The sequence below is a fragment of the Rhipicephalus microplus genome, unplaced genomic scaffold (assembly GCF_043290135.1).
Source record: "Rhipicephalus microplus isolate Deutch F79 unplaced genomic scaffold, USDA_Rmic scaffold_388, whole genome shotgun sequence".
NCBI classification, from domain to species: domain Eukaryota; kingdom Metazoa; phylum Arthropoda; class Arachnida; order Ixodida; family Ixodidae; genus Rhipicephalus; species Rhipicephalus microplus.
In genome coordinates, this window is record NW_027464952.1 from 47,501 (window position 1) to 60,000 (window position 12,500).

General features: G+C 60.9%; 2 non-coding genes across 2 annotated transcripts; both read left to right on the top strand.

Moving 5' to 3' along the window:
- The first annotated feature begins 8,103 nt into the window (after positions 1–8,103).
- On the top strand, positions 8,104–9,918 carry LOC142794218 (small subunit ribosomal RNA). Its single transcript, XR_012892165.1, has one exon. It is a non-coding gene; the product is annotated as a small subunit ribosomal RNA (ribosomal RNA).
- A 1,719-nt stretch (positions 9,919–11,637) lies between these two features.
- LOC142794228 (5.8S ribosomal RNA) lies at positions 11,638–11,790 on the top strand. The gene has a single exon (XR_012892174.1). It is a non-coding gene; the product is annotated as a 5.8S ribosomal RNA (ribosomal RNA).
- Positions 11,791–12,500: the final 710 nt, after the last annotated feature.

The following is a 12,500-nucleotide window of genomic DNA, read 5'->3' on the forward strand; positions in this document are numbered from 1 at the left end:
GCTGACGCGGTTTTTGCCGCCCCGGCTGACGCAGTTCGGACTTAGCACTTTTCGGCTGTGCCTGGCTGGCGGCCCACTCACTCGATCGCCATGTCTGTTTGCCACAGTTTTCCCGGTGGTGCCGCACCCGGGCTCGCCCCGGCTGACGCGGTTTCGTGCCGCCCCGGCAGACGCGGTTTTCGCGCCGCCCCGGCTGACGCGGTTTCGTGCCGCCCCGGCAGACGCGGTTTTTTGCCGCCCCGGCTGACGCAGTTCGGACTTGGCACTTTTTGGCTGAGCCTTGCTGGCGGCCCACTCACTCGATCGCCATGTCTGTTTGCCACAGTTTTCCCGGTGGTGCCGCACCCGGGCTCGCCCCGGCAGACGCGTTTTTTTTTTCTTTCGCCCCGGCTGACGCAGTTTTCGCGCCGCCCCGGCAGACGCGGTTTTCGCGCCGCCCCGGCAGACGCGGTTTTTTGCGCCGCCCCGGCTGACGCAGTTCGGACTTGGCACTTTTTGGCTGAGCCTGGCTGGCGGCCCACTCACTCGATCGCCATGTCTGTTTGCCACAGTTTTCCCGGTGGTGCCGCACCCGGGCTCGCCCCGGCTGACGCAGTTTTCGCGCCGCCCCGGCTGACGCGGTTTCGTGCCGCCCCGGCAGACGCGGTTTTTTGCGCCGCCCCGGCTGACGCGGTTTTTTGCCGCCCCGGCTGACGCAGTTCGGACTTGGCACTTTTCGGCTGTGCCTGGCTGGCGGCCCACTCACTCGATCGCCATGTCTGTTTGCCACAGTTTTCCCGGTGGTGCCGCACCCGGGCTCGCCCCGGCAGACGCGTTTTTTTTTTTTTCTTTCGCCCCGGCTGACGCAGTTTTCGCGCCGCCCCGGCTGACGCGGTTTCGTGCCGCCCCGGCAGACGCGGTTTTTTGCGCCGCCCCGGCTGACGCGGTTTTTGCCGCCCCGGCTGACGCAGTTCGGACTTAGCACTTTTTGGCTGAGCCTGGCTGGTGGCCCACTCACTCGATCGCCATGTCTGTTAGCCACAGTTTTCCCGGTGGTGCCGCACCCGGGCTCGCCCCGGCTGACGCAGTTTTCGCGCCGCCCCGGCTGACGCGGTTTCGTGCCGCCCCGGCAGACGCGGTTTTCGCGCCGCCCCGGCTGACGCGGTTTTTGCCGCCCCGGCTGACGCAGTTCGGACTTAGCACTTTTCGGCTGTGCCTGGCTGGCGGCCCACTCACTCGATCGCCATGTCTGTTTGCCACAGTTTTCCCGGTGGTGCCGCACCCGGGCTCGCCCCGGCTGACGCAGTTTTCGCGCCGCCCCGGCTGACGCGGTTTCGTGCCGCCCCGGCAGACGCGGTTTTCGCGCCGCCCCGGCTGACGCGGTTTCGTGCCGCCCCGGCAGACGCGGTTTTTTGCCGCCCCAGCTGACGCAGTTCGGACTTAGCACTTTTTGGCTGAGCCTTGCTGGCGGCCCACTCACTCGATCGCCATGTCTGTTTGCCACAGTTTTCCCGGTGGTGCCGCACCCGGGCTCGCCCCGGCAGACGCGTTTTTTTTTTTCTTTCGCCCCGGCTGACGCAGTTTTCGCGCCGCCCCGGCAGACGCGGTTTTCGCGCCGCCCCGGCAGACGCGGTTTTTTGCGCCGCCCCGGCTGACGCGGTTTTTTGCCGCCCCGGCTGACGCAGTTCGGACTTGGCACTTTTTGGCTGAGCCTGGCTGGCGGCCCACTCACTCGATCGCCATGTCTGTTTGCCACAGTTTTCCCGGTGGTGCCGCACCCGGGCTCGCCCCGGCTGACGCAGTTTTCGCGCCGCCCCGGCTGACGCGGTTTCGTGCCGCCCCGGCAGACGCGGTTTTTTGCGCCGCCCCGGCTGACGCGGTTTTTTGCCGCCCCGGCTGACACGGTTCGGACTTTGCACTTTTCGGCTGTGCCTGGCTGGCGGCCCACTCACTCGATCGCCATGTCTGTTTGCCACAGTTTTCCCGGTGGTGCCGCACCCGGGCTCGCCCCGGCAGACGCGTTTTTTTTTTTTTTCTTTCGCCCCGGCTGACGCAGTTTTCGCGCCGCCCCGGCTGACGCGGTTTCGTGCCGCCCCGGCAGACGCGGTTTTTTGCGCCGCCCCGGCTGACGTGGTTTTTGCCGCCCCGGCTGACGCAGTTCGGACTTTGCACTTTTTGGCTGAGCCTGGCTGGCGGCCCACTCACTCGATCGCCATGTCTGTTTGCCACAGTTTTCCCGGTGGTGCCGCACCCGGGCTCGCCCCGGCAGACGCGTTTTTTTTTTTTCCTTCGCCCCGGCAGACGTGGTTCCCCCCCCCCCTCCGTCTTTCTTTTTGTTTTTTTTTTTCGCCGCGGCTGAAGTGGATTTTTCGGTGCCTCGACGCCCCGGTAGTCGCGGTTTTTCCGTTTCCGCACGGCCCCGGCTGACGCTGCTCGGTCACAGTCGCCTTTTGTGGTGATTGCAGACTTCTTGAGCGCGGGTGTTTTTTTTTTTTGTTGTTGTTGTTGTTTTATTACGCATTCGCTCCAGCAGACGCTGTTTAGACTTTTTGTTTCCTCTTTTATCCTGCGACGAGGTGACGAGGTTTATTCGGTGCCCCGCCGCCCCGGCTGAAGTGATTTTTCCTGTCCCGTGCCGCCCCGGCTGACGCGGTTGGGACTTCGCGTTTGTTCGGCCGCCACGGGTTTTGGCGCACTCGCTCGGTTGCTTGTTGTTGCCACTTGTTGCGAACCCAGGTTTCTTGAGCGAGCGCGGGCGTTTTTTCTTCCTTTCTTTCTTTGTTCTATGTGTTAGCGAATCGGCCTTTAATATCACACGAGGACTCACAACCAACAATTTTCAGTTTGAAGTGTAAAAAATCTGCAGGTGTTGACGTAACTGACTTGCCCCGTACCCTTGAGTACATCCATGAAGTTCTCGTAGTACTACTAAATCGCATTATTCCAAGTGGAGAAATTCCCATAAACTTGCAAACCTCTACACGAAAATCGGTGCGCGTGATAAAGTTGAAAATTATCGTCCGATATCAAATGTGCCTTCTATAACACAAATTCTAGGAAAAAAAAAAAAAAAAACACTTGTTCGCCGTTTTCTGCGCCGTGACTGGCAGCACTCCGGCGAAGCGAAACGGGGTCGATTCGAGCACGATATCGGCGTCTTTCGACGTGCTCGCCGGCGACCGTCGCACGAGTACGTCGCACGAGCGCGTCTGCCGGGGCGCCGTTTGCGAAGCCGACGCAAAAGTGGGAACCGCCGCTCGGATGATCGCCGCTTTCGGCAGAGTGAGTGTTGGCACTCCGGGGAAGCGAAACAGCGTGAATGCGCCCACGAAATCGGCGTATTTTGAAGTGCCCGCCGGCGACCGTCGCACGAGTACGGTAAACCGCGTCAGCCGGGGCGTAGTTCGGGACGCCGACGAAAAAGTGGGAAGCGCAACTCGGATCTTCGCCGTTTTTGCAGGAGTGAGTGGCGGCCCTCCTGCGAGACCAAGAAGCATCGATTCGTGCACGAATTCGGCGCCTTTCGACGTGATCGCCGGCGACCGTCGCTCGAGTAGGGCAAACCGCGTCTGCCGGGGCGGGCTTCGGGACGCCGATGCGAAAGTGGGAAACGCTGCTCGGATGTTCGCCGTTTTTGGCCGAGTGAGTGCTGGCACACGGGCGAAGCCAAACGGGGCCGATTACGGCACGATATCGGCGTCTTTCGACGTGCCCGCCGGCGACCGTCGCACGAGTACGGTAAACCGCGTCAGCCCGGGCGGAGTTCGGGACGCCGATGCGAAAGTGGAGAACGCCGCTCGGATCTTCGCCGTTTTTGGAGGAGTGAGTGGCGGCACTCCGGAGAAGCCAAGGAGCGCCAATTAGCGCACGATATCGGCGTCTTTCGACGCGCTCGCCGGCGACCGTCGCACGAGTAGGGCAAACCGCGTCTGCCGGGGCGGGGTTTACGACGCCGACGCAAAAGTGGGAACCGCCGCTCGGATGTTGGCCGTTTTTGGCAGAGTGAGTGCTGGCACTCCGGCGACGCGAAAGAGCGCGAATGCGCCCACGAAAGTGGCGTATTTGGACGTGCGTGACGGCGACCGCTGCAGGAGTACGAAAAACCACGTCAGCCGGGGCGAGCGACACACGGCGGTCTGGGTGCTTATCGCTGCTATTATAGGGGCACCCCGGCAGACGCAGAAAAAAAAAAAAAAATTTTCGACCTTCTTTTTTGCTGGTCGAGCTCGGGTAACCCAGGTCGCAATGGGAGCCGCGCACGAAAGCGGCGTCGCGAGACGCGTTCGCGGTCGCTAGTCGCACGAGCTCGGCAACCGCGTCAGCCGGCGCGGAGTTCGGGATGCCGACGGCTAAGTGGGTACCGCTGCTCGGATGTTCGCCGTTTTTGGCCGAGTGAGTGCTGGCACTCCGGTGAAGCCAAGGAGCGCCAATTCGTGCACGATATCGGCGTCTTTCGACGTGCCCGCCGGCCACCGCCGCACGAGTACGGCAAACCGCGTCTGCCGGGGCGGGGTTCGCGACGCGTACGCAATAGTGGGAACCGTCGCTCGGATGTTCGTCGTCTTTGGCCGAGCGAGTGCTGGCACTCCGGCGAAGCGAAACGGGGCCGATTCGGGCACGATATCGGCGTATTTCGACGTGCTCGCCGGCGACCGTCGCACGAGTACGGCAAAGCGCGTCTGCCGGGGCGAGGTTTGCGACGCCGACGAAAAAGTGGGAAGCGCCGCTCGGATCTTCGCCGTTTTTGCAGGAGTGAGTGGCGGCCCTCCTGCGAGACCAAGAAGCATCGACTCGCGCACGATATCGGTGTCTTTCGACGTGCCCGCCGGCCACCGCCGCACGAGTACGGCAAACCGCGTATGCCGGGGCGGGGTTGGCGACGCCGACGCAAAAGTGGGAACCGCCACTAGGATGTTCGCCGTTTTTGGCAGAGTGAGTGCTGGCACTCCGGCGAAGCGAAAGAGCGCGAATGCGCCCACGAAAGTGGCGTGTTTGGACGTGCTTGACGACGACCACCGCAGGAAAACGAAAAACCACGTCAGCCGGGGCGAGCGACCCATGGCGGTCTGGGTGCTTATCGCTGCTATTATAGGGGCACCCCGGCAGACGCAAAAAAAAAAAAAAAATTTTTTTCGACATTCTTTTTTGCTCGTCGACCTCGGGTGACCCAGGTCGCAGTGGGAGCCGCGCACGAAAGCGGCGTCGCGAGACGGCTTCGCGGTCGCTAGTCGCACGAGCTCGGCAACCGCGTCTGCCGGGGCGGAGTTCGGGACGCCGACGGCTAAGTGGGAACCGCCGCTCGGATGTTCGCCGTTTGTGGCCGAGTGAGTGCTGGCACTCCGGCGAAGCCAAACGGGGCCGATTCCGGCACGATATCGGCGTCTTTCTACGTGCTCGCCGGCGACCGTCGCACGAGTACGGCAAAGTGCGTCTGCCGGGGCGGGGTTTGCGACGCGTACGCAATAGTGAGAACCGTCGCTCGGATGTTCGTCGTCTTTCGCCGAGCCAGTGCTGGCAATCCGGCGAAGCCGAACGGAGCCGATTCGGGCACGATATCGGCGTCTTTCCACGTGCTCGCCGGCGACCGTCGCACGAGTACGGTAAACCGCGTCAGCCGGGGCGGAGTTCGGGACGCCGATGCGAAAGTGGGAAGCGCCGCTCGGATCTTCGCCGTTTTTGGAGGAGTCAGTGGCGGCACTCCGGTGAAGCCAAGGTGCGCCAATTCGCGCACGATATCGGCGTCTTTCGACGTGCCCGCCGGCCACCGTCGCACGAGTACGGCAAACCTCGTCTGCCGGGGCGGGGTTTGCGACGCCGACGCAAAAGTGGGAACCGCCGCTCGGATGTTCGCCGTTTTTGGCAGAGTGAGTGCTGGCACTCCGGCGAAGCGAAAGAGCGCGAATGCGCCCACGAAAGTGGCGTGTTTGGACGTGCTTGACGACGACCACCGCAGGAAAACGAAAAACCACGTCAGCCGGGGCGAGCGACCCATGGCGGTCTGGGTGCTTATCGCTGCTATTATAGGGGCACCCCGGCAGACGCAAAAAAAAAAAAAATTTTTTTCGACATTCTTTTTTGCTCGTCGACCTCGGGTGACCCAGGTCGCAGTGGGAGCCGCGCACGAAAGCGGCGTCGCGAGACGGCTTCGCGGTCGCTAGTCGCACGAGCTCGGCAACCGCGTCTGCCGGGGCGGAGTTCGGGACGCCGACGGCTAAGTGGGAACCGCCGCTCGGATGTTCGCCGTTTGTGGCCGAGTGAGTGCTGGCACTCCGGCGAAGCCAAACGGGGCCGATTCCGGCACGATATCGGCGTCTTTCTACGTGCTCGCCGGCGACCGTCGCACGAGTACGGCAAAGTGCGTCTGCCGGGGCGGGGTTTGCGACGCGTACGCAATAGTGAGAACCGTCGCTCGGATGTTCGTCGTCTTTCGCCGAGCCAGTGCTGGCACTCCGGCGAAGCCGAACGGAGCCGATTCGGGCACGATATCGGCGTCTTTCCACGTGCTCGCCGGCGACCGTCGCACGAGTACGGTAAACCGCGTCAGCCGGGGCGGAGTTCGGGACGCCGATGCGAAAGTGGGAAGCGCCGCTCGGATCTTCGCCGTTTTTGGAGGAGTCAGTGGCGGCACTCCGGTGAAGCCAAGGTGCGCCAATTCGCGCACGATATCGGCGTCTTTCGACGTGCCCGCCGGCCACCGTCGCACGAGTACGGCAAACCTCGTCTGCCGGGGCGGGGTTTGCGACGCCGACGCAAAAGTGGGAACCGCCGCTCGGATGTTCGCCGTTTTTGGCAGAGTGAGTGCTGGCACTCCGGCGAAGCGAAAGAGCGTGAATGCGCCCACGAAAGTAGCGTATTTGGACGTGCTTGACGGCGACCGCCGCAGGAGTACGAAAAACCACGTCAGCCGGGGCGAGCGACCCACGGCGGTCTGGGTGCTTATCGCTGCTATTATAGGGGCACCCCGGCAGACGCAGAAAGAAAAAAAAAAATGGGGACATGGCGTGCGTCACCGTGCGGCTTCGCAGCGTTGCCGAAGTCGCCGAGCCCTTCGACTGAGCCGAACGGCGGACAGGGAACGTTGGTCGGCCGTTCTAACCTGTCGGTGCCACGCCGAGACGTCGTTAAGGAAAACCGCGTCGTGGGCCTCTACGACGCCGTCGAGTCGTTGTACGTTTGGTGTCCAGCGTGTCGGCGGCGAGTAGCGGACACGTCGTTCACGACTTCGGTCTTTCGCAGTCGACGCGAACTTGCGGAGAGTCGTGGTGCCTCACGTTTTCGGCAGAAACCGCGGCGGAATTTTCCCGTGCGTGCGCGCACGACCTCGGTGCTGTGCCGTCAGCGTAGTGTTGCACAAACTCGTGGCCTACCCAAGGTGCGGTACGTTTGCGGCCGTATCCTCGGTGGGAATTTCGTGAGTAGGGTCGCAAATTCTACGACCTCGGCGGGTTTGAGAGCGACGTAGACTTGTGGCACGCTCAACATGCCACACGTTTCGGGGCACACCCGCGGTGAAATTTTCTCGAGTACGCTCGTATTAGGGCCCAAGGAGGTCTGGGTACTTATCGCTGCTATTATGTGGGGGTTCTCGTGAGCGGCGTACGCGAAAGCGACCGGGTGTCTGATATGCGGCGGGCTTCGGCCTCGTCAAGCGTGTCCTCGGGTCTGCTCCAGGGGAATCCACGGCAGTCGTCTGCAGCCTCATCCGCTTGATGCGTTAGGGGCTGGTTGTCGGACGGTGCCGTTTTACCACGATATCGAGGTGTGTTCCGTGTCGTCCTCGGGCGATTCAGATGCGAAAGCGCCGAAGACGCGGGCGTGACCCGTCGTCTGGCGGCTTTGCAGTCTCGGCTCCGTTGCTAGTTCCGGCCGGTCCACCGACAGTGCAGCGGGCTTGGGCAACCCGCACGGCGCGACCGAGTCGATGCAACGAAAAAGAGCGAGCATGAACGTGCTTCTTGCCGCACGGCTCCCACTCGTCTTTCGGGAAGGTTGTGCCGTAGCGAGCTCGAACGCCGTCATCTCGGAGTGCAAAATAAGCGTGTTGGGGCGCCTGAAGGTGGCCTCCGCCGCACACAGACTGCGTCCGGCCCGCCGAGGGCGAGGACGGACGCGCAGTCGAACGATTACCTGGTTGATCCTGCCAGTAATCATATGCTTGTCTCAAAGATTAAGCCATGCATGTCTAAGTACATGCCGAAATAAGGCGAAACCGCGAATGGCTCATTAAATCAGTTATGGTTCCTTAGATCGTTTCTTCCTACTTGGATAACTGTGGCAATTCTAGAGCTAATACATGCAGTGAGCCTGGAGCCCTTTGGGTAACGGGTGCTTTTATTAGACCAAGATCGATCGGGTTTCGGCCCGTATTGTGTGGTGACTCTGGATAACTTTGTGCTGATCGCATGGCCACGAGCCGGCGACGTTTCTTTCAAGTGTCTGCCTTATCAACTTTCGATGGTAGGTTACTTGCTTACCATGGTTGTTACGGGTAACGGAGAATCAGGGTTCGATTCCGGAGAGGGAGCCTGAGAAACGGCTACCACATCCAAGGAAGGCAGCAGGCGCGCAAATTACCCACTCCCGGCACGGGGAGGTAGTGACGAAAAATAACAATACGGGACTCTTTTGAGGCCCCGTAATTGAAATGAGTACACTCTAAATCCTTTAACGAGGATCAATTGGAGGGCAAGTCTGGTGCCAGCAGCCGCGGTAATTCCAGCTCCAATAGCGTATACTAAAGCTGCTGCGGTTAAAAAGCTCGTAGTTGGATCTCAGTTCCAGACGAGTAGTGCATCTACCCGATGCGACGGCTCGGACTGAACATCATGCCGGTTCTTTCTTGGTGCACTTCATTGTGTGCCTCGAGATGGCCGGTGCTTTTACTTTGAAAAAATTAGAGTGCTCAACGCAGGCGAGTCGCCTGAATAAACTTGCATGGAATAATAGAACAAGACCTCGTTTCTGTTCTGTTGGTTTTTGGAATACGAGGTAATGATTAAGAGGGACGGACGGGGGCATTCGTATTGCGGCGCTAGAGGTGAAATTCTTGGACCGTCGCAAGACGAACTACTGCGAAAGCATTTGCCAAGAATGTTTTCATTGATCAAGAACGAAAGTCAGAGGTTCGAAGGCGATCAGATACCGCCCTAGTTCTGACCATAAACGATGCCAACCAGCGATCCGCCTGAGTTACTCAAATGACTCGGCGGGCAGCTTCCGGGAAACCAAAGTATTTGGGTTCCGGGGGAAGTATGGTTGCAAAGCTGAAACTTAAAGGAATTGACGGAAGGGCACCACCAGGAGTGGAGCCTGCGGCTTAATTTGACTCAACACGGGAAAACTTACCCGGCCCGGACACTGGGAGGATTGACAGATTGAGAGCTCTTTCTTGATTCGGTGGATGGTGGTGCATGGCCGTTCTTAGTTGGTGGAGCGATTTGTCTGGTTAATTCCGATAACGAACGAGACTCTAGCCTATTAAATAGGTGCGGGGTTCCCAGCACCTTACAACCTTCTTAGAGGGACAAGCGGCTCCTAGCCGCACGAAACAGAGCAATAACAGGTCTGTGATGCCCTTAGATGTCCGGGGCCGCACGCGCGCTACACTGAAGGAAGCAGCGTGTCTTTATCCCTGTCTGAAAAGACTGGGTAACCCGTGGAACTTCTTTCGTGATTGGGATAGGGGCTTGCAATTGTTCCCCTTGAACGAGGAATTCCCAGTAAGCGCGAGTCATAAGCTCGCGTTGATTACGTCCCTGCCCTTTGTACACACCGCCCGTCGCTACTACCGATTGAATGATTTAGTGAGGTCTTCGGACCGATGTCCGGCGCGGCCTTTCGGTTGCGCCGGTCTGTTGGAAAGATGACCAAACTTGATCATTTAGAGGAAGTAAAAGTCGTAACAAGGTTTCCGTAGGTGAACCTGCGGAAGGATCATTAACGGATTGTGAAGGGTGAGCGCCTCAGCTGCGTCTGCGCCCGACACTTTCTGCCGCTGACCCCGTTTGGACGCGGGGTCGGCTTTTCCCCACGGGGCTGCCTGAATGTGGAGCGGCACCCCGTGACAAATTGTTGCGCCCAGCGGACGCCAACACCGCGACCTTGGACGGTCGGCCAGGTGGCGGACGCGGGTACAAACGGCGCAACGCACTCATAGGTCGGCTTTCGACCCGCCACTGCACCGTGGCTCGAAGCGCTCGAAATGCGCGACCCGACCGCTGCGGGACCGCCTAGTACTGTAAACAGGAGCGGCGGAGCGCGAACGGCGAGTCGTGGTTACGTCGGTAGAAGGCGAGGCTGCGCGTTCCCGAAACGCCAGCCGAGTGCCCTCCCGACCGTTCGAGCGTGCAAGAACGAGACCCGACAATCGCGCGGCGACTGCCAAGTACGAGAGGAACGGCACAAGCGTCGGCGGTCGGTCAAGGAACTGGCGATGTGACGGGTCCGCTGTGCACCAGTGCATACCGTCCCGCCGTCCGCGGCAAGCGCCTCCGCGTCCTCGGGTGACGGAGGCTGCCGGTCGGTTCTTGCAGGCGAGGGATCTCGCTGGCACCGGTTCGCGTTGACGCGCGGCCGGTCATGGCACGGCGATGCGACGGCCGAGGTGCGCAGTACTCGATGGAGGAACCGCACGCTCCGATGACCGTCCCGCCCTCCGCGGCGTATGCGTACCGACCGTAATGGTTGCAGCAGCGCCGGCCGGCTTTTGAATTCGCCACACGAAACACGGTGCGAGATCGCGGTTAGGGGAGCGTCGACGTTGCCAGGCATTTTGCTTGCTGCCGAGGGAAAGGCGGCACGGCCACGTCGCGCTCGTCGCGATTAGCGGGTCTGCGCGCTTTGGGAAGGTGCCGCAACGACTTGCCGAAAGAGGAAGCACGGAAGAACGAGGGACTTGGACGTCCCGACAATTGAACGCACTTGCGGCCAGGCCCTTGCTGGCTTCGTTCTTCCGCCTCGAGTAGGCTCGTACGCGGCTCCGGCGCCGAAAGTGGTCCTTGGCACCGACTTCGGTGGACGTGGGAAGTGCCGCGCAAGTACGGCGCGCCTGGCTCCACCTGTTGGCTAAAGTAGGCAGCCGGATCGGCATTTTGGTGTGCGGTGGCAAACCGTGGATGCGAAAAAAGCTTGTGCGATTTCGTGGAACAAAAAGCGGGGGTCCCCCTTTTTATGCGGAGGAGACCGACCCACCCGCCGTGGTGAACCGCGACGCCACGGTAAAAACGGGAGAGGCTTGTCGATGGGACCGTGCATCCCGCGCTCCACGGAGGCCGGGAGGCGGCCGCCCGAGGAAATGTGTAGCCGTCGAGGCCCGCATCTGCGTGCACTCTTATCCAAATGGGTGTACCGCAGGCATTTTCTGGTTAGGCGGGCCAATGAGAGCGAGCACACAACGATACCTACGGGTCCGGCTTGGAGAACCGGCTTCGACGCCTCCCGAGTATTTATAGAGGGGTGGACCACGAAAGCACTCGCAAGTAGCGGAAGCGAAACGCCGTCCGAAACACACCGTTTGCTCGATTTGCGGCAGCCGAAAAAGGCGCGGCAGAGTTTTGGAGTCCAAGCGTGCGCTGAAAAGCGCCCTTCTTGGCCACTGTTTGGCCGAGTGCCAGAAACGTTTGGTTTTGACTGTACGGAATTGAACAAACACTTTTTCACGACTCTAAGCGGTGGATCACTCGGTTCTCGGGTCGATGAAGAACGCAGCCAGCTGCGAGACTTGGTGTGAATTGCAGGACACACTGAGCACTGATTCTTTGAACGCACATTGCGGCCTTGGGTCTTCCCTTGGCTTCGTCTGTCTGAGGGTCGGATCACATATCAAGAGAGCCTTCGGCGCACAAGGGAACGTGAGCCGTCGACTCGTTTTGACCGCGTCGGCAACACGGACAGCACGCTGAACACCTCACAGCGAGCGCCAACAGCGGCCACTCAAGGGCGAGACGGTGGCGACCGTCGTGCCAGAGCCCAACCGAAACGGGGGCGACCGACTGCATTGAGGATGTGGCACCTCGTTGAGACCGCCGCAGGACTTCGAGTCGGAAGGAAGCCTGCAGGGAAAGTGCGGTCGAGGTTGCGTACTCCTCTCTGCGACCGGGCGCGCAAGAGCTGCGAGAGCCACGGACGCGCAACTTCAACGCACGGTAAACACGAGGAGCGAAAGCCGGCCAGCAAAGCTTCTCCAGCCGTGCGCAAAGTGCGCGAGATCGCAGCCTTGCGTTGCGCTTGTTGCCCTCGAAGTAAGCAGGGTGTCCCGTAGACCGGGCGCTCGAACACGCTGCGGGGCCGTGCCTCCTCCAGGCTTTGCCGCGCGAACAGGGAACGTTCGCGCGCAAAGCGCAGGGAGGTGAGGAGGCTGCGCCCGACGTTTGCGGTTCGCTGCGTACGCGGTTGATGCGGAGAGCACGGCGCGACGACTTGCCGCGAAGCGGAAAAAGTCTCCCGCACGAGTTGGCGAAACGTTGGCGAAGCTTAAGGCGTTCTCGTCGTAGTCCGCCGTCGGTCTAAGTGCTTCGCAGTTC